Source organism: Camelus bactrianus, chromosome 15 (assembly GCF_048773025.1).
Source record: "Camelus bactrianus isolate YW-2024 breed Bactrian camel chromosome 15, ASM4877302v1, whole genome shotgun sequence".
Classification (NCBI taxonomy): domain Eukaryota; kingdom Metazoa; phylum Chordata; class Mammalia; order Artiodactyla; family Camelidae; genus Camelus; species Camelus bactrianus.
This window is the reverse complement of record NC_133553.1, coordinates 25,611,627-25,634,717: the sequence shown is the minus strand read 5'-3', so window position 1 is coordinate 25,634,717 and position 23,091 is coordinate 25,611,627. Positions and strand designations below refer to the sequence as shown.

The following is a 23,091-nucleotide window of genomic DNA, read 5'->3' as shown; positions in this document are numbered from 1 at the left end:
TGCAAGAAAAATATAGCAAAGAAATAATAAACACAGGATTTAGGATGACAATTTCTTAACCGGTAGGGAGGCAGTCTCAAAGATTTAATTGAGATGTGTTTGCCAAGGGTGTTGATTCATTTATCCCTTTATTCAGTCAACAAATAATGTTAACTATATATTAACTGCTATTAAGTTATAAAAATCATCAAGCACTTATTTGGTGCAAAGCACTAGGATAAGTACATGACAGAATAATAGAAAAAGACAGACATAACTCTTGCCTTCATAGAGCTTACATTCTAGTGGGAGAAGAGTCCTGAAGACCAAGTTTTAAAAGATAATTCGTCTGAATTTTCCATGACAATGGAAAGAAAGAGCTTTCCAGAATTTCTTCCTATGGATAACTTGTTAGTTGAGAAGGGTCACCTATAATGCAAGTCCAAGTTGTCAAAAAATGACAAGAGTCACAGACCTGAGTGTGAGAAGCCCAACCCAACCAACACTCAGGATTTATACATGTATATGTATATATGTATATATATATATCCTCAAAATAGGAAGAAAGTAGAAAGAAAATACATAAAGACGTTGGTGACTACCCTACACCACTTACACATGGCTCCTCTTCAAGCACCAGAAAATTATTTTAATTGATGAATTCATTCAATAAAAACTTCTTGAGTCCTACTGTGTATGAGTCACTTATGTTTGATTTTGCATGGTCCTAAATGACCATTACTCATCTACATGCCCAGCAGCAATGATCTAGAGAAGAGATTTGTTCTCAAATGCTGTGGAACTGAGGGTTCACATGAAACTCTACAGCTGGCAGAGTCAACACACAACATTTTTCTAATGACTCATGGAGGTGACTGGTTTTCACAAAGCATGACTCCTTGAAATTTATTTGGGGTGCTGCTGATTGCTGCATTTTAGGAGCTCAAAAATCTAACTCTAGTTAATGAAAAGGTCAGAGCTGCTTGGTTTGACATTAAAGACACAGGAGCTACCCAGGGAACAGGCTTCATTTTTCTCCTGTGTCTGTATGACTCAGATCCCTCTGGAGTTAGTTCTTGCAACTTTCCCTTCAAACCTTACTCTCTGACATTCATACTGTCAGTAGCTCTTGATCTTTTTCTCACCAGATTTAATGCCAATATTCATGACTTCAATTTTGTTTTGTTTTCCTTCTTTCATGAGCAAGCTAACTGATGAAAGGAACCAGTTAATGCATCCTCCAATGATCTATTCCCTTGGACCCACAAAGAAGGACTCGAGTTTACTGATGAAATAGATAAATCAATTTCCAAAGGCTATGCTCCTCTTGAGAAACTGCATCAAAATAGGAACTGCTAATTCAAGTCTCCATGAATCTGAACCTCCTCCCTCTGGCAGACAGACCCCAGAAATTGTCCCCACTGCCCAGAATGCAGGATGTTGCCCTTGGGTGAAGTACCTGTGGTTTGCTTAGTGAGTGGACCTACTCAATAAGAACATTTTTGGTCTAATTTCAACCAGTTGTCAGCACATCAGACAGGAGGGAATCTGAACTAAACTTTGGTTAAAAGAATGGATGTTCCACAGAAACCCCCTGACTGGGGTTTCTATTAGGCAAGGAAAAATAGTACCCCTGCGGGGGACAGCCAAGGATCGTCAGTCCAAACTGTGCGAGCAGCAGTTTATTTGTTTTGTGGGTGTTTTTCTCCTCTGTAAACATGTTCTGAGGCCAAGTGATTGGTACATGTTTTATAAACTGGAAATATAAACACAGACATTCTCTTCCAAAAATGGATCTTTAGGACTTCCCTAGGGAACTTGCTCTCGCTGTTTGTTCTGAATTCTGAACTAGCATGAGTGCAAATGTTACACCTCTAATACTTGGAGTGTTAATCCCTGCATCAGAGAACACAAATGTTAAAAAGGTTTTGAGGTGCCCTATTAGACTCCCCAAACCATTCTTGCTTCTACTGAGGATAATACACTTACGTGGCACGTCTTAATGAAGGAAGAGGGGAAAAGAGACCAATGTGTGTATGGTGGGGAGGTGGTGGGGAGGGGCTGGCCCTTCGGAGAGATTTCTCCTTCAACCACATGCTCTGAGGTCTCTGTTTATGCCAACTGGCATTTCAGTTTTCAGTGTCATTGCTGGGTCATTCTATTTTTTCCCCTGATAATATGACACCTCCCTCTAAACTGGACATGGATTCTTTTAAAAAGCTATTTTGATACAGCCTAGAAATACTAATGAGGCATTTAAACACTTAGTAAATTGAATGCTTCATCAACTTTGCACCTCTAAATAAATGGTCTTTTTTTGCAAATAAGATGGTTCTTCCCTTACCAACTTACGAAGGGCTGGCCTAGAGAGTGACTGGTGCTCTTAGCTCAAAACCTCTTTCCTCCTTAAGTGATATTATTCAGCTGGATAAAAGAATTATACTATTTAAATAATTCTGGAAAGAGAACAATGTGTTTGGGAGAAATCTTGTAGAATGTGCTGTCAGGGAAATGTACTCAAGGGTTCAGAAATTGTTCTTCCTTACACATCTTCCTTCCAGAAGATTGTTTCTTATGTAAACAATGCTGTTGGGAGGTCCTCTGGGGTTTCCCTAGGGGGTCATATTTATTGAGAATGTCAAAATTTCTTTTTTGGGTTTATAAAATATATCCTCTGTCAATTGGCTTTGACTCATATGTACATAATAGGGGACCTCAAAGAACACACATGGCACCTTGGTAGTTTTTGCACTTTAGTTAATTGGCATTAAACTGCAGGCACCACCCAAATGAACTTCACATTTACTTAATCTGACACCATGAGAAATGTATGCTGCCTCGTTTCTCACACCTGCCCCCGAAACTCCCTCCCAACCCCAATCAACACATGGAACTATAGCCTACCAAACTGGAGAAGAAAGACTGGGCTCTAGTCTTACTTTATAAGGAGCCACCAATTAAATGTTTCCCCACCCTCACTACTCTCATACTAAGATTGGGACATGTTTCCACTTTTCTCACAGACATCAATGTCAAATACAATCTTCCCCTCTGGCCTATCCCCTCTATTCCCCCTCAATGACTTCAACCCCACATTGATGATTCCCGCCATCTACCCATTGGTTCTTGGGCTCCTTAAATCTCCTGGCCCTTAACCACAGCCTATTTCAGTCAGCCTCAGGCATGGTCATCCTTCAGCTTTCAACATTACCTGAACATATGTCTACTTGTAATAAACCAGAATACTAAACCCCCACTCTTTTGACTTAATCTGTGTTTCCCACAGTGCAAGCTGGCTAGAGTCCTTGATTCCTCTCAAATCTTCTTGATCAGTTACACGTCTCCATCTCAAATGGGAATCCACAGGCAATTATTCCAACTTCTCATAGATTCCAACTGCCATGCTTTAGCTCAGATGGACCCACCACAGGACCTACCTCTGTTTATTTCAATCCTAGATATGTTTCAAAATAAATTTAAATGCCATTGCCTCATAAAACCTTCCCTGATGGCATGCTGTTGGGTTTAAGTTTGCCTTCTCTCAACTCCTCACAGTACTTTAATGCTTTTGTATAGTTTATAGTACTTCCTCCTCAGCATCATAAAGTGTATCCCTTCGTTTGACTATTTGGAAACAAGGACTGAATTTTGTTCATATCTGATGCAAATAATACTTATCAAAATGTGTTGTATAGGATAGGTATTCATTAAATATTTTTCCAACAAAATATTTATTGTTATTTATCACTACAGATCCAGATTATTAAAATTTTCTCAAATATAAACACTTCTATTTTTCAGTGAAAAGATATTAAATAGGATGGAATTTTACTCAACTAAGTCATGTCCAGGGACCTCAATTACTTTGTCTCCACTGCAAACAGTGGTGAGACTGCTAAATGATCTGACGTATAAGACACAGTCCCACGAAATCCTTGAGGATAAGAAATATTTCACTTCCTTCAAATCATTGCTCAAATGACAGTTTCTCATTGAGGTCTACTCTGATCACCTTATTTAAAATCATAGCCCCTCTCAAAGTCAATACTGGTTCCCTTTTTCTACTTTACAAGTTTTTCAGAGCAGTTATCACTTTCTAACATATTACATAATTTACTTTGCTATTTTATTTATTGTTTATTTTCTCTGCTAAATATTAAGCTTAACAAAGACATTTTGTCTGTTTTGTTCACTCCTGTATCAATAGCCCTAGAACAGTGCCTGGCACATAGTAGCTGCTCAACAACAATGCTCAACAAATTGTTCAACAATTTCATTGTCAATGATATTGTAGTCAGTGGCATTCCCAGTGTATTTGAGACAGTGGGTCAGTTTTTACACTCATTTCCTCTACATGACAAAATTATTTTCATTTACAGCCAGAAAATAAAACAAAAATAATAAGGACCAAAAAATACCAGACAGTGGCACATTTTTTTCTGTATACAATCATATTTATAAAAATAAACATAGTTCAGAAATTAAAAATGCAACTATTTATTTAATAGTTATTAAATTTACTTAACCATTTGAACTTTGATTCTTTTATTCTAAGCCTGAAAAAAATTTTTTGTGTGAATAATTGCCCAGTAAACTAATAAATGAATTTTAATGAAAATGAAAGATTTCAAAAGGTGTAACAACTATGTCTATCGCATAGTTGTTTTATTTTATTGATTTATTCCTTAGTTTTGTAAGAATGAACAATTTCAAAGAACAAATTTCAATCTGAATTATTTGAATTCAGTAAAATATTCAGGTATGAGCCAAAATGTGCATTTACCAAATGAAAAGATTGTTCCTCACCTCGCAGCCTATACTTTGATTCTCTGCTTTAAAATTTTTAAAATAAATAAAACTTGGTGTCACAGAAATCACTCAAATTCTGTTCCTTTGTCTTCAAAAACCACCATGTCATCATTGTTTATTTCAAATATACTGTTAAACACAAGAATACCTAGTACCACAGAAGCTGGACACAAATGAGCTCCAACAATTCTGAACCATTAATCATGTATTTTCAAAACAAATACATGTAGCTGAGTGTAGTGTGTCAAGGGAATTCTCTGAATTAAGGTATATAGAATGTTTATTAGAGGAAAAATAATAAAAACATACACATTTGAAGCTTACATATATACATATGTGGGATTTTATATTAAATATATTTTAAAATTAGTCATAATAAATATATGTGCACAATATATAATATAAACAAAAAGTTAAATAAATAGATACAATTATATAAATATATTGTATAATATAGAAATAATGTATTGATGAATAAATAAAAATAGATCATTATACATATATAATTTTACATGTATTACATAAAGATATGATTAAAATCCTATAGTAGTTACAAAATTTGTTTAAAATTTAAAGCAACAAAGGATTTTTTTCAGGGAGGGGTATTCTGTCGCCAGTGTTACTTAGAATTGCTGGTCCATGGTGATAATAAAAAGTGGGCCTGTTTTTAATCTGTTTTAGTGTCATATTTAAATGCTCTACAAACAATGCCCACTTTTATTGCTGTCACCTCCCTGCCCTTGTTATAGCACATATTTTTTTTTTCACTCATCTTTAATTCCCGGTGCCTAGTGGAGCCTCATATTTGGCAGGTGGTCCACAAAAGTTGAACTCATCCCACTATCTACAGTTAACTGAGATGGAGAGTGGTCTTCAGGAAAGCATCTCAACGCAGTGAGATTTTCCTCTTTAGAGCCCCATTAGATGGGGTCAGAAGGGAGATGGCCATCGATTCAGCCTCTGCAGGGATGTGAGAGTGTACAGCCCTCCGGCCCTAGGACCTGAGCAGCGCTGCCCCTGGGCCAGGCCATCCGGCCCATCCTCTGGGAGGATTTGTGGCAGCTCCCAATTCTCCCTGGGCACAGGCCTCTGGGTTCCACAGGATGGCGCTCTGAGTTTCTCTGCCAGGGCAGGGGCTGCCAGAGTTCTCAAAGTCCAGGACTATATTAGGAAATATATGCACCAGGGGAACAACAAACACGTTTGTTTTCTTCCAGCGCCGTCTGCTCGGCTTATCTCAGACACCTCCCTTTCTTCAGCAGAAATCACAGCCCTGAGAGGAATGTTCCGCTGGGGCTTGAGAAGTTTTTCCTCTATCTGAATGAGGTCTTGCCCTTGGTATTTGTGAAATCATTTGAAAAGAAATCATTTCTCTGAGACTAACAAATAGACTTTAAAAAAAATCAAATGAGAACAGCCATGTAAGGGAGGCATTCCTGGAGGTGCGTGCAGTAGGTTTCTTGCCTGTCGCTCATTTGCTGAAGCACCATCAGCAGATGCCTTCTTCATGATGCTCCCAACCTGTCCTACCTGCTGTTAGCTGTTGTGCTCGGGGTGGTGAGAGCTGGGCCACCAGGAGGAAGTCGGGCACATGTGAGCCTATGTCCTTGTGCTCTCATCATTTACAGCCCTTGGTGCTTAAAACACTGCTTTGCCCCGGCAGGCCAGGAGTGGACCATCAGAAAACCACCTTGTCTCTCCTCCTCTCCCACCGCCCAGGCACACCTGCTTGGCAGGGTTAATTCTTCCTCATACCTTTCCTGAAATATGACACAGCTCGTGATCTTTCTGGTCACTTGGTATTAGTGAAATTTCCTTAGATTTCGGCTAGTCACAAAAATGTAATAGTTCATTAATTAAAATGTTCAATCGTGTAGTCAAAACTCTTCCTTTTCATCTCATTGAAAATTAAATCTTTCCCTTCCCCAGCTTGGGTCTGTTTCAGGCAGGGCCTTGCAGGGAAAAGGGAGGTAGGGTGGGTGGTTTCTCTCATTGTCCATTTTGTGTTTGTACCTTTCCTTCCCCAGCTTGAGAACCGAGGCTTTTGATTCTTCCAGAAATGGAGAGTGGACAGGGACATGAAGTAGATGGCAGGAAAGGTCTTCTTTGATTGGTCTTCTTGGATGTGCTGTTAGTTCTGTCTGGGTTCTTTCTCTTCTGGATGCTTCTGCCAAGTTCTTTGGAGAACCACTGCCCACCACTGGTGAGCTCTCCTTGCAGTTCACTCCGGCTGGGCACTAAGGATCATCCTTCAGCCTGAGAGCATCTGCAAGAAGACCTCCAGTCTCTGGGTGCTCGCCTCCTCACCCTCCAGGTGGCCTCTTGGGGCAGGACTTAAGACAAACCCCGGCTAACACTCCTGGAGTCTTGCTGAGGTTGCTTCACACCTTCCTTTAGAACGGAGGTGGCACTTTTGTCTTAAGGTCTCAGACACAAAAGAGACAAGGTCTAATTTTAAAACTATAATAGTAATCCAGTTCACACTTGGCTACTGGATTTTAATGTACAAAGTACTTTTGAGAGCCACGTACACAAGGAGATTAAAAGGTTAGATGAGGCAGCAAGAAGATACAACTGCAGGAGCATTCGTCTCATTCTGTGACATTAGATGGAACCCTGGGTGGAAGGCTTTTGAGTTGAGAGGGTCCTCAGGGGTCCTGAGACCTCTTCTTTTTTTCTAATCAAAATGCATTAGAGGCCAATAAAACCCTGACCTCCTTAGCCAGGCCATTCATTCAAATACGCCTGCAGCGCTGCTGCATGAGTGACATACATTGCAACACCTGCATTTGTAGGTTCCATGGGGTAATATACCAGCAAATGGACAAAGACATTTTTAAAAATATAGGTAATGAGGCTACACTTGAAAGAATCTATGTGGGACAATTACGAAGAGAATAATAGACAACTGGCCAATTAATCAATCAGTTCAAATAAAATCGTTCAGAATGATAAGAATAGCCACGAAAAATATAGTAACTGGCAGGAAAATTATGAATATCCCTATGTGTAAAAGAAGTACTCAGTAGTAGAAAATGAAATCTGCATGAGAATTAGGACATAAACACAACTGAAGCCTTTTCCCTAAAAACCTCATTTCTTTTAGTGTGAGGGATTAGTTGTTAACATCAACCCATGGCTGAGAGACAGCTGAATACTATCTATAAGTGTGGTGTATACGTAGCTTTTTCCTACAGAGACTGCTTCCATGATTCTTGGGACACATTCCACAATAAGGCTCTGGATCTTCTCGAATCATCCTTTGGTGATCTTTGTAAAGTCTAAGCTGATAAATGCCTTCCAGCAGTGCTATGGAGAGGAGTTTGGACCATATTCACAAGTATCTACCTTATACCAACCAAATAAAGGATACCTTTAATAAAAATGCATATTGTTTCCTTATGCCACACCTTTCACACTTTCACAAAATTATGTCATTTCACCCTTAAAATAACTTTATGGAGTAAATATTCATATTCCAGATAAAAGGACAAAACTTACAAAGATTAAATTATTTGCTCAAGGTCACACTGTTAAACAGTAAAGAGAAGCAGTCTCGCCCTTCATTAACAATGCTTGTCTATAATGTTATAGAAGACCTCAAAGTAGAAACTTTCTCATCAACTGCCTATCGATTGTCAGAAATTTGTAAATCAGCAGCAATCCCTGTATCTCAAATGAAACTATGTGAGGTCGGACAGTTTTAAGCGTCAGATTCCTAACTCAATCCAAGGCTTTCACTACAATACGACATTCCATCTGTGTATGTTTCCCTCTCTAAAAACGTGTACCTTTCTTTATTCAATTTCTATACTAAGAAATTCCTACATGTGGCTGTCACTTATTCCTAATCTCTTCCCTCTTACTTCCTCATTTAAACAGCCAGCAGCTTGAACCACAAGACAGAATGAATTAAAAATCCCATGTAAGTACTTTTTGTTTATATCAATTTCAGTGCTGGCCCCCAAAATACAAACCAGTATCAACAGTTTGAAATTATTGTGTTAACATTTTCTGTTTCTAAGCTAAGCTAAACATTGGAGCAAATTGTATTGCAACACATATTTGTTTTAACTCCAATACAACTGATATTCTCATCCAAGACATGTTAACAAACTTTCCCGTAGTTACCCATATAGTGATGAGATGGAAGTTAGTGGAATATTTTGGTTTACAAACTTGAGTAGAAATGAAAATTTTACAGATTTTTACAACTCAAAATTTGTGTTTTTTTCCTATTAAACTACTTTGCTCTGTGTCAGATATTAAAAATCCTTATACTTCATCCAGTAAACATTCCATTTTAGCCTAAAATTTGTAGCAATAGTCCCTCAGTGGAAATATGTTAAAATAGGATTGTTATGAAATTGATTTTTTTCTCATCTTACCAGTAAATTTTATGGGAAAACAAAGAATAATCCCCTGCCTGTACTCTACTCTTGTGCAGATGAACAAGAAAAATCTGATCATTTAAATTTTATTTCATATTTCATGACGGGGGTAACCAAAGTTCTCCCGAGAATACAAGTTTATATTATCAGCACTGACTCATTCTCTCAGAAATCATTTGACTTTCTCTTGCTATAAAATCATACCTTGGAAGGACAATTAGCTTAAAAATTAGACAAATTATCTTTTGATCAAATCTACTTCTAGTTGATTCTCACAGGCATACGATTATAAACGCAAAATCCAATGCTAAAAATGCTTATCAATGTATCATATATAATAGTAAAAATTGAAAACAAAATAAAATTTTAATAGATGAGACTAATTAAATAAGTTTTGATAGACCTGTATGATGAAATGTTAGGTACCATTAAAATAATATGCCTTTAAATATTTTTATGACCTGGGAAATTGCTCATGAAATAGGATTAATTTTCTAAAACATGTTATAAAAAATGCTGCCCATTACTAGCTCCAAGATCCACAATTTTCACCTTTTAACATTTGCAAAATCAGAATGCATCTTAAAATTCATGGTATCTTATAATCATTGTAGGCTGGGTAGCAGTGGTGACAGTTGTTCTTATTGGCACATGTATGAACACAGCCGTTATTCCTGTTGAAATGTCTGGACAACTGCCACTCTTCACTGTTTTACTCATGAAATCATTTAAGGACAACTTGCAAAAGAAATACAAAGCCTGGTTGGTGCCTGAAATTCTTATATAATCTCCTTCTTACAGCAAAAAGGTGCTAGCAACAAAACTCACTTGAGATGAAAGACTGAATGATTTCCCCGCTGAAATCGGGAGGAAGCCAGTGAGGGATGCTTACTCTCACCATTTGTATTGAAAATAGTACTGGAAGTCTTAGCCCATGTAATAAGCCAAGAAAAAAGAAATACAATTTTCTATAAAGAATATCCTAAGGAATATATATATATATATATATATATATATATATATATAACTGCTAGAACTAATAGGTTGGTATGACAAGTCACAGATTGAAGGCCAACACACAAAAATCAATCTTGTTTCTATATACTAACAATGGATAATCGGAATTCCACATCAAAAATACAATACCATTTATAATAGCTCCCCCTCAAAAATAGTAGGTATAACTTTAATAGGACTTCTAATTTTAATATGTATATGATCTACATACTGAGAACTGCAAAATACTGGTGAAAGAAATCAAAGATCTAAGTAATTGGAAGACATATGTGTTTATAGATTTGAAGACCCAGTATAGTTAAGATGTCAGTTCTCTTCAAATTTAGCAATAGTTTACAACTATTTCAAACAAAATGAGAAAGTTTTTTTTTTGTATAGACAAGCTGATTCTAAAATTAATATGGTAAGGCTCAAGAATCAGAATAGCCAAAACAATTTAAAAAAGAAGAAAAAAGTTGGAGTATTCATGTTAGTCAATTACAAGATTTACTCTAATGCTACAATAATGTAAACTGGTGAAAGCATAGAATTATAAATCAATGGACTAGAACAATGGATCTAGAAATAGACCCACACCAATATGTTTAGTTAATTTTTTGTCCAAGGTAAAACAAACAAACAAACAAACAAACAAAAAACAATTAAATGGAGAAATACTATCTTTCCAACAAATGGTATTGGAACAATTAACATCCATATGTGAAAAAAAAAACCCCTCAACATAACTTTAAAAATAAACTCAAAATGAACTTTGGATAAATATAAAATAAACAGCTGTGAAACTTTTTGATGAAAATATAAGCAAAAATCTTAGACACCTGGGGTCGAGTGAAGATCTTTTAGACATGATAAAAAAGATCAATGAAAGAAACAATTGCTCAAATTGGACTTCATGAAAATTAAAACTTTTGTTCTGGAAAAGACTGTTAAGTGAATAAAACGTGAAGCCATAGACTGGGAGAAAATGCTTGGAAATCATATATCCAACCACTGACTTATATCCAGATTGCACAAAGAACTCTCAAAACTCAACACTAACAAACAACCCAAATAAAAAATGAGCAAAAGACTTCACAAAATAAATTATATCAATGGGAAATACACACGTGAAAACGTACTCATCATCATCAGCTATTAGTGAAATGCATATTAAAACTGAGGTGAGATACACCTGTGGGAGTGTCTGAAATAATATTAAAAAAAATGACAATACCAAGGGCTGACAAGTATGGAAACAACTAGAATTTTATATCTTGCTAGAGGGAATACAAAATTGTTCAAGTACTCTGGACAACAATCTGGCAGTTCCTTCTGAACATGCATTTGTGCGAACTAGCACTCTTAACCCATGGCACTTAAACTGGACAACTGACAATGTATGTTCACACAAAAACCTGCATATAAATGTTTACAGCAGTTCTCTTCATAATCCCAGAAAGCTGGAAACAGCCTTTATGGTGAATGGATAGCGAACTCTAGTATATCCATACAATGGAATATTGCTCATCAAAAAACAAATAAATAAACAGGAAGAAACTACAGATGCACACAACATGTTAGAAGAATTTCAAAGGCAATTTGGTGAGTGAAAGACAGTCTCAAAGATGACATGTATGATTTCATATATGTGACATTCTAGAAAAGGTAAAACTATAGCAACTGAGAACAAATCAGTAGTAGCTAGAGATTAGGAGTGAGTCAGGGTATGACTGAAAAGGAGCATCACAAGAGAGTTTAGGGGGTGGTGGAGGTGTCCTGTATCTTGATTGTGGTGTTGGTTAACACAAATCTATACATGTGGTAAAACTACAGAACTGTATATTCCAAAAATGTTAATCTTTATGTTAATTTAAAAAAACCTTACATTATATCCCTACAGAAGTCGTCTTCTGTAGGCACAAATAGAAAGAGAAGTAAATTTTTAAAAAAGCACTGTGTCATAGATTTTCTTGATGCTACCTAAAACAGTGGTGTTTCATAATCAAAACAACTTAAACTTAATGGTTTAAATACATTGTCTCAAAGCGCCCATATAGGTGGAAAATGTCATCCAAAGTGTTAACAGTGGTTGTTTTAGGTTGTAGAATATAATATTTTCACATATTTTTTCATGTTTTTTTATGACAAGCAAGAATTCCTCTTATAATTAGAAAAAAAGAACAAAATAAATACTTAAAAATTTAAGAACAACAGAGGCTTATGCAAGTGGGTCCTGCTTGTCCTGATTCTACAAATGCAAATAAATGGTCACCCGTGGATACATGATGAGGTGGTTCACCTACCTTGGAACGCCCCGAGGGTTAGCTTAGTTCTTATTACTCACACCGATCCTTTCACCAGATAATTCCATAAGATACACACATCACGGACAATCTGCAAAGCAATCATCATTTGAGGATTATTTCTGGCAACTGGAAATGTTATAGTTGGAGAATTACCCACAAAAGTTTTTTTTTTTTAAACTGTTATCTTCATTGGGGAAACAGAATACTGCCCAAGGATCCTTCTCTTTAAAACTCTCAAATTATGGGATGTGATGAGAAAGCTAATATATCTGAATAGGTAAAAGAACACCAGTGGCAGATTCGCCTTTGTTTTCTGTCTCTGCCCCCTCATATGCATACATTTCCACATGTCGGTTCTCTGACAGCCTCTTCTTTCTGTACTCTGTCAGGAATGACTCTAGTAACAATAACTGTCAGGAGCTGGAATAGTAAACATTTTGTAAAAGCAAATGGCTTCCAAATGTGGACTTTCTCTCAGTGAGCACGTCCCTCACAGCCTGACTCAGAACGTCGGAGCAGGTAGAAATGCTAAGCCCAGAGCATGGTGACAGAATCAAACAGCTAAATCTGTCACTGAAGCTCAAACCCATCTGCACTCTCTCCTCTTTCTCCATGTCAAGGCGCTTTACCTGGCCTGTTGGTTCAATATACAAGAGTGACCCTTCCCGAGTGTTGGGCACAGCATTTGCCTTGTGGACCATTTACAAAGGTGCCTAAGCACAGCTTGGTCTAAGCTTGGACAGAAGTGAGCTGTTGATTTGCCCCCTTGCCTTTGGATCTTCTTCCAGAGAAAAATCTTTTAATTGTACTAAGACTCATTTCCTACATTTTCAGAATGGCCACCAAATCTCTGGGAATTACCACTTGACTGACTAGGTCAGGAGCATCAAAGCTGTGTATTTATCTACTGGTTTCATGGGTACCAGCAATATTACGAGGTATCAGCAGTGGATTTAAGGATGGCATTTTCAAAAAATTTAAGGATGCGACTAATGAAAAAAGCAGAGACAAAAGAATTATGCACGATTTTATTAAAGTGTTCCATCAAGAGCGATGTTTGTGTTAGACCAAAATGGCACATAGGAAAACAATAACAATTTTTATATCTGGTTAGTGGGGTTATGAGCAATTATTTCATAACACCATTTATACGTTCTGTTTCTTTGTCTAGAGCATATATTTCTTAAAAAAAAAACCTGAAAAATAACAGTCTAGAATTTAACTATTCTCTCTACATTTTGGAATTAGATTGGATTTCAGTATCTTTATGAGGTAGTCTTTCTACTCTAATTCCATGATCTCAGTGAAAGATATTTTATAATAAAAATATATGCTCTTAAACATTAAAACAGAGGATGTTGAGGAGGGAGCATCTCAATAGAAGAGAAAACATTTTGTTGTATTAAACATTTCAGTCACCCAGGGAGTGCCTGCTTTGGCACATCCTGGCTCTGCCTCCTGTTTGCCCATGTCAGAGTCCCCTGTGTTCTGGACTGCCCTCGAATCAGCATGCACTTCCCTCTGGTCTGAGGTAATCTCCCCGTCACTGCCTGCTGACCAAAATCGGTCTCTGGAAACATGGCACCAGCTCATGTTACAGAACTTGAGGGATTGTTTTAAAAAGTAAATGATTTCTAGCCTAACTGTCATCTAGAATTTCTAGCCTAACAGCTCCCAGCCATCAGAGAGGCTGACGAAGTTTGAGAAACACAGGGACATCCGAAGGTGACTGGAATAAGCAAACGAAAACAGTGCTCACTCCCCAGCCAGGGGGCTCCCTGCGCCAGCTTCACCCAGGCCGACAGCTGCCGTTGCCCCTTGTCTCTTAGGAGCTTTGGGCCAGGACATCCAAGTAACTCATGCTGATGCCGGGCCTTTGGCTGAGTTGGTCAAACACAGACCATCTTCAAAGGATCCCCATCCCATCTGTCCCTTTGAAGAACTTGCTTTGCTCAGGAGAAAATGTCACAATCCGTGCTGTTTAATTTTTACAGGAAGCCACGGCACTGATAAATGAGAGCTCATCCATACATGTTTCGCTCTGTTACCTAAGAAACTATCTTCAAAACAGAAGTCCTCATAAATACTCTGGAGATGCATCAGACGCTCTCCGGCGCTGTGCGACACTGTGTATATTGTTTGGCAGGAGTTCATTGGGGGAAGATAAACTAGCATATTTTGCCAGGATTCTATTACTCTTGACCCTGACCTTGGCTGGAGGCTGCTTCCAGTTACACTCCATCTTAAAGAAAGACAGCGCCTCCTCTTCCCCTGAGGTTCCTCTTTCCCTTCTCTTTTCAGCTGCCCCCGGAGCACAACCCTGAGGGTGCTGCCTCATTGCGGAGGGAACATGTGCAGCTGCTCCCCTCCTTGGATTTCTCATTTGAACCCAGCGTTCAAGTGCACCAAGAAACCCTCTTCTTTAAGCGATGGAGATTCGCTCTTAGAAAGAACTTGATCTGGAAGTTCGCGACACCATCTGAAAGGGTGCTGGTTACTCAGGCACTGCGCTGTACAGCAGATCTTCAGAACTTACTCGTTAGCATAACTGGAGCTGTGTATCCAGTGAACAACTGCACCTCTGCCCACCTCCCAGGCCTGGCAACCACTTCTGTCTTCTCTGCTTCTATGAGTCTGACTAGTTTAGATGCCTCATCTAAGTGGAATCGTGCAGTGTTTGTTCTTCTGATTGGCTTACTTCACCTGGCATTATGTCCTCTGGGTTCCATCATGCTGTCACACATGGTAGCATTTCCATCTTTTTAAGGCTGCTTAATATTCTGCTTTTATATATTTATATAAATATACATATACATCTATTCTTCCTCCATTCATCTCTCAACGGACACCTGGATTGTTTCCGTATCCTGGCTATTGTCAATAATGCTGTCATGAACACAGGAGAGCAGGTTTTTCTCTTAGACCTTGATTTCAATTATTTTTGATATGTCTGCTTCCTTGATTGTGGTGATGGTATCATGAGTGTATCTATTCAAACTCATCAAATTTTACACATTAAATGTGTATAGATTTTTGTATATTAATTATACTTTAATAAGACTCTTTTAAAGTACTTAATCTTGCACAGTAGTGCTCACTACAATAGTTTTCCTTCCGACAGTGATGGCTCAACTCATCAGTATCCCATCCAACATGAAGTTGATAGGAGTCCACATCCAATGTGTGGTCTCCGGGATAATGTGCCTGGCCCACATCCACGGTTCCCACCAGCTTCGACTGGGCTCATATCAAATATTCTCGAAAAATACAAAAAAAAAACTTTCCAATGGAGGTGGTGCCACGAAGCTTAGGCAGCTCAGACAGCTGTTGCCCCTAACCCTGGGGCATAGCCAAAGGCTTGATGAGTAGATTTATACTGTGTAGTAATTATAACTGAACTTGAATGCAGTGTAAGGAAGTACTCAGTTTCGAGCTGCTCAGGTTTCAAGCACCCTTAAACGTGAGACGAACGGCTGGTATTATATGTTCTTCATATGTATTATTTCACATTATCCTTAGATAATCCACGGGGTAGGTGATATTATCTCAGTTTTGCTTATAGAAGACAAAAGCCTGGTGAGGGTAAGTAATTTTCCTATGGACAATGGGATGGTACCTGGCAGAGACAAGGTCTGAGCCCCGCCTATTTCAGTCCAAAGGCCAGCTCCCTGCCTCTCTGCTGTTCAGCCTCCAGCACGACACAGAGATCTGAAACAGACTGAAAAAGGGAAAACCATTATGAATAAAATATCCTCATACAACTGACTAATGTGTGAGACACACTTAATTCTTACAAAACTAAGGATCCTCCAAGTTGTTAGAAATTATTTAAAATGACCAATTCTGACATATAGGGACCCTATTATCTCACTTTATAAAGATATAAAAATCCAACCTAATTCTAAAATGTAGAGATAACAGTTACATTTTAAGCTCTAAACTTTTCAGGTTTTCCTTCTAAGACATATATGTTCTAGACAATTATTGAGAACATATAGAGTGTATAAAAAATAAAAATCCCTCATAATTCCACCGCACATCAATAAAATTTGCTATTGTTTTCCTGCGTGTTGTTTCTACCTAATACAGACATTCCACGTGGTAGAATGCTTCAATAAAATTGTACAAAGCTCTTTTGTTACTGCCTTCTTTTCTTAGTCACATTCTTAACATTTTTGAAAGCATGATTTTTAAATCTGGGAGTATGTTACATTTAATGATATTTCATAATTTGTTTAAATATTGTTTTCTTCTTGAGCATTTAGATTTTTGCTAGTTTTTCAGGTAATAATCAAACATGTATGTAAACATATCCATATATTTTTGATTATTTGTCAGGACACATTTTTTTTTTCCCAGTGGAATTTCTAGGGCAATAATCTCAACAAGTTTAAGGACTTTCATGAACATTGCCAATTTGCCCCCAAACAAACTATTTTCAACTTATTTAGGTGGTTTACAAGAGTCTTTATTTGCTCACAGGTTCACCCCACCAGGTGTTTTTAATATCTACTAACATGACAGGCAAAGAACAGTATCTTTACAATCTTTATACATTTTGTGTGGGATTGAATTTGTTTTCATAAGTACTTTGAATATTTTAAAATTTGTTCTTCTTTTCCATTTTTATCCCCATTGTGATCCAAGAAACTTTTAACATTTCTTTCTAAAGATATATAAAATATTAAGGTATTAAGCTTAATATCTGTTCCAAATACTTTCCCAAGTTTTCTGCTTGTAAATTTTGTCTATAAGATGTGTTGATGAACATAATTTTTGTGATAAAGTAGTTCAATTTCATTATTATTCTTTATCTTATTGTTATTTGTTGAGTTTTTGGTTGTCATTTTATTTACTTTTTTGCATGTAAGGTCTCATGTACCTTAAAATCAGGTACCTGTATAATTTCTTTTTGTGATTCCTTTAGAGTTTCTCTTTCTACATTTAATTTTATATTAATTTAGAATTAATTGAGGCATATAAAAGGAATCAGGATTTTAACCACATGTATATTTTTTCAAATTAGTTGTCATGTTTATTATTCCTGGTGAATAAATATTAATTTAAAAAGAATGGACATCCATTAAACCTAATAATCTCATCTAGGGACAGAACATGTCTCTACAATTTTTCATTTTAAGTTTTCTTATTGAAGTTTTATTATGTTCTTATATGTGCTTTGAACATTTTTGTTGGGCTGGATATTTTATGAATATTTTTCTTATCAACAGGAATAGACTATTTCTCAGATCAACTTCAAACTAAGTTGTATATCAACATGGGAAACTACTGATTTTGGTTTTTTATGCTATTCCAATAATCTAATTTTAAATTATTGTTAATTTTAAGAAAGTTTTAGTTGAGTAACTTCTGAGTTTTTGTTCATATTTTTGCAGCTGCAAGCCCAGATTATTGCTGTTAAGTGTGTGTGTGTGTGTACTCTCAAGAGTAACTTTTGGTATTTGCTCTCTGTATTGTTATCCAGTTTACAATGATTATTTAGGAAATATGCTTGTCTGCTTCCAACACTTAACTCATTACATTAATATTATATTATCTCTAATCTTGAATTATTAAATTTTTTTTAACATTTTTTATTGACTTATAATCATTTTACAATGTTGTGTCAAATTTGAATTATTAAATTTTAATGATCTTTTGGTCACTTTTTAAAAAGAAGATTACGTGAGAAGTATATTTTCTAAACCCTGATGCATCAAAAGAGAGAGAACCTCTTCTGTTTGTGCTCATGGATGACATGAACAAAAGCCTACTTTTTTCTTATATAATCCCTGATCTGTATATATAAGAGTACAAATTCAATACAAAGTAGCACAAAGCTGCGTTAAGTATTTAACAGCAGATATTTCAAGGCTAGTCAGACATACCAAAAGTGTTCAGTTGCACAGAAATGATAAGACAATTGATTTTTTATCTAGTCAATAAATCCAGTAGACTTCCTACATGGTTGCTGCTGTAAAGCATTTTTAAACATTAGGGCGGTTGTGATACTGACTACATCTTAGAATATCTCCTAATCCCCTGTTCTCTGGAGTTGGCTAACCCTAAACTGTGTAAGTCTCTAAGGGTTTGTCAACATAATACTTTAATTATCATGGCATCTCTAGAACAAGGTTTGCCCACAATCAGCAGTAACAGTTTTCTTAGCCAGGATAGAATCCTTTCATATGTCTCTCTAAAAAACTTATTATTGATAGATATTGTTGCATTATTCCAAGTTTTCAGAAGACAGGCAATAAAATATGTGTATGTCTAGGAACAACCTTAGTTGTTAAATAACGTGCTATGTTTTGAAGTGTCTTATAATCCATAGCCCAATCAGAAGCAGTTAGAACGAGCCTTAGAAGTTGGAAATACTTTTGCTTATCTTTCAGATACTATAGGATTGCTGCCTTCTAAATGGAAAGAGGCTCTATTAAAATGGTATGCTCTTTCTACAGAGAAAAATCCTTTAGTTTATTAATTTTTTTCCTATTGCCATGTTTATATAAGCCACAAAAATTAAGAACTGTGAAGAGTTCTGCAAAGAAAACACTGTCATTTTTCCTCCCTTCACCCTACACTACCATTGCAGTCTTTTTTTTTTTTTTTTCTGTCAAACAGGAAGGGTGGAGGGTGAGATAGTAAGGCTTATGGAAAGATACACTAAGAGAACAAGAAATCTCATGTCTTTAAGAGAAGAGTCACTAAGTGTTGAGAGAACAACTGGAAAACGTTTAAGTTCAAATTGGTCTTGAAGGAAAGAAATCCATATGACCTCATTTTGAATTTGATTTCAGAATGGGATGTATTAGGAGATAGTAAATTTAAGGAATTTAAAGGAAAAAACTTCAACTAGATCACCTTTTGATTTACAACAGTTACAGTTGAGAAATAAAGGGATGGGACTGTGCCTTAATGCCTAGGCATTAAGGTAGGATGAAGAATGTGATCCATACGTATGTACTATTTTGCCCATTCTGAAGCTGGCTGTAGTAGTAGCAATCTCCCAATTCAATAAGTGGCTCTCTGATAATGAAAGAATCTATGAATTGGCCTGGTTCTGCTCTAGCCAGAGTCTCTCTTCAATCCTGCAAAGCATCCTGCAAATCACATGATATTTTGCAATGAATCCTCTTCTACTTAAACTTGGTAGAGTGGGTTCTCTTATCTGTACCTTAATCCATTTGAGACATTGTTAGATAATTAAGTGGATATATATATATATATATATATATACACACACACATACAAACAACTATGAGATAATATGGATGGAATTTAGCAAATATGAATCTTTAGCAATGTATTCCTATGGTTTACTTAAGTATATACAATTGAGGCACTGTTGCCAACTTTTGGAGTTGACTCTTATTTGAAAATTCTGGAATTCTTTTTTAGTTGTGCTTAAACCTTTCAATATATTGAAGTTCTTGTGGTTTATGTAATATGCAGGGGCAAAACAGCTATATATTAGAAAGAGTGTTCTAAAATAGCCACAAATTGTATCATCTTGTAATGGAGCACTAAGAATTTATATCCAGATGTTTGTTTCTTCCTTATAGAATCAGAAGTAATAATTGTGGCACATTTTTATATCATAGCACTTGTTTTATAATCAATATCATTCTGAGAAAATTACTGGCAACTGGGGATTTAAGAACCGCAAGAGATGTTTGATTCTCTGTGGAAGCTCATTATGAAAAAATATTCTGAATTTAATGAATTTACCACTGGACAAATAACACGTGAAGAAAAGTGTGCAGGAGGCTTCTTGTTTTCTTACTCCTAAGAAAGGGTCAGAGGAAAAGGGTCTTTTTCCCCCATGAAAGTTGTCAGGTTTGAGTGCGGTGCTAGGAATTACTGATGTGTCTTGCAATTATAAAGGAAGTCATTTTGGGGGGAAAGCCAAACTGTTCAGCCGTCCTCAATTGGGGTTCTTCTTTGGAACCACTGAACAAAGAAAATGATATATGTGGCTATTTTCTTAATTCTCTCAAGGGTGGTTATAATAGTACCATTCTAGGTGTACAGGAGAAAAGGTGATTCATTATACTCTCAATAAATGACTTAGGGCATTGGGGCTAAATTCTCTTGAGATCCAGTTGAGAAAGGCTGTATGATGAGTGAGATAATGAATCCACTGTATTTTTCTGGATTCTTTCTCATGAGAAATAATATACTTCCTTATTATTTAAGGAAATTAGAGGTGGGGTTTTCTGAAACTTACAGCTGAAAGCAATTTCACTTTATTCCTTACTATAAGACATAGTGAATTTCAGGTTACTTCTCTGTTTCCTCATTGATGGATATGGGGTAGTTAAGTTAATGTAAAGTATGCATTAGTTAGCAAAGAAGTTTGGTACCTGTAAGCAAACAATTATTTTTAAAGTTATAAATCATGCCTCTGCTGTGAGCTTCTTTTAGAAGAGTGATAATTTGTGAGCTTCGTAAGATCTTGTGGTTTCAAGACGTTTCATTCATTGTTAGAAAAATAAAATAGAATTGCACTGAGCACAGTTTGGATGAATAAACCTTTGACACTTAATGACTTAATAACTAGCAATAAAAATTCAGTCTTAACAATTTGCTGACTGTTGACAGCAGATGTGTAAACCTGACCTCAATTCATGTATTTGTTGACAGTCCTTCAGAAGCTTAAAGATATGGTTGACAAGTGTGTATCAAACATGGGGCAATTTATTTAAGGTAGTCATGCCCTTGGAGGAAAGGCAGGGACAGTGCTTTTATTTTCAGCAAAGTTTCTCAGTTGCCTTACTGTGGTGATGACGAGTGACAAGCTATTCCTTATGGACGGGTCCAGGGCAGACTGAAGGGTTGGGCAGGGTTTGTTACAAAGATTTTTTAAAAGAGGCATTCAACTGTCAAGTAATTACACACAATGATGATTTCATTTCTACTGAGTAAGATATAGAATGACTTCATTCCATATTTCTACATTTCATTCCAAAAAATTCCTAAAAATCCAAATCTGGGGCTTTATTTAAGGCAGAGTTTTTGTAGAGGTTTTATTGTTGCTGTTGTCTACCTACCTACTTATCTATCATCTGTCTAAGATCTGTCTATCTCTGTCATCTGTCACCTTCAAAGTGAAGTCAGAAGTACCATTTCAATACATAATATGGATAAAAATGTGACATTGATTGAAGTAGGAGTAGGGTCACAGATCCTCACCCTCTTGCACCTTTTCTAGCCTTCTAATGGTAACTGAGTGGACTTCAAGGAACACTTATCTAGCCTCTTAGAAGACAAATACAAATCTAAGCATACTCATACAAGTAAACACTCATCTGATGTAAACCCTCCTTTAATTTCAAACTGTTGGTTGCACACAACTCCCAGCTAAAAGAGATGGGTGTAAATAGTGACTTCCAAAATATTCTTAGAGAGTTACGATGTCATTGTTGAGAACATGGGGCTACAGGCAACAGTCATATAGGTGATGATGATGGAAACTGAGGGAAGGCCTTCCATCATAAGGTTTGCATTCAAAGAGATTTCATTTAAACTCTGGTTTCATCACTGCTATTGAGCATATTACTTAACTTCTCTAATGATGCATTTTCTCTTCTGGAAAATAGAGAGAGTAACACAAATATTCATTCATCTCTTAAATGAATATTTTTAGGGCACTGAAGAAGCTTCAGGCACCATGCTAAGCGGTAGGCATTGTGCAAGTTGTCTCCCTGCACAAATGTTTTGAAGATGACATGGCATAATATGCAGAGATGCAGGCACTTAATGAGAGCTATTATGTTCACCTTATTAACAAATACAGAACCCGGCCTTAGAATGAATACCCAGAAAGTAGGAACCAGGAGACTTTGTAGAAGCTAAGTTGATGCAATCACTGAAACAGCCCCCAGCGTTACTCAGAACTTTCATCACTTTTGGCCAATATTGTGATAAAAATTCTATCCAGTCAAATCAGGCAAGAAATAAAAGGCATTCAGATTGGAAAAGAAGTAAAACTTCAAAAATTCATAGACATCATGACCATCTGTGTAAAGCTTTTGATAAAATATATCCCCTCCAAAAGCTACTAGAATGAATGAGATTAGTAAAGTTGCAAGACTGAGATCAATGTACAAATATCCATTGCATTTCTATGCACAAGCAATGAATAATCAGAAATTGAAGTAAAAGTATACAATACTATTAAAATACAAAATACTTACAATGGGATATCTATTGGAATGGCTACACTGAAAAAGACTAATCATATCAAGTGTTGGAAAGGATATGGAGGAACTTGAACTCTCCGCTGGTGAACACACCAGCAGCGCTGGTGTGAACGTAAAATGGGACGATCACTTTACAAAAGAGTTTGTCAGGTTCTTAATTAAATATGCAGTTATATAATTCAGCTATTCTACTCTTACGTATTTGCCACTTGGAAGTAAAACCGTATGTCCATAAAAACACTCGTACGCAAGTGTTCACAGAAACCTTATTTGTAGAAGCCAAACGCAGGAAACGACCCAGATGACCACCAACAAGTAAGTGAATAGACAAGTTGTGGTATATCCATGCAATAAAGTAAATAAAGTACTACTCACAAATAAAAGAAGGAACTACTGATATACTTA

At 36.6% G+C, this 23,091-nt stretch overlaps 1 long non-coding RNA gene across 1 annotated transcript in view; it reads right to left on the bottom strand.

The window, feature by feature from the left end:
- The window catches only part of LOC123614631 (uncharacterized), a 432,359-nt gene that overhangs the window by 122,169 nt on the left and 287,099 nt on the right, over positions 1–23,091 (bottom strand). The window contains exons 5-6 of the long non-coding RNA XR_012499249.1: positions 16,098–16,199; positions 12,479–12,569 (exon numbers count right to left, since the gene is read on the bottom strand). This is a non-coding gene — a long non-coding RNA (uncharacterized LOC123614631). The remainder of the gene's footprint in view (positions 1–12,478; positions 12,570–16,097; positions 16,200–23,091) is intronic.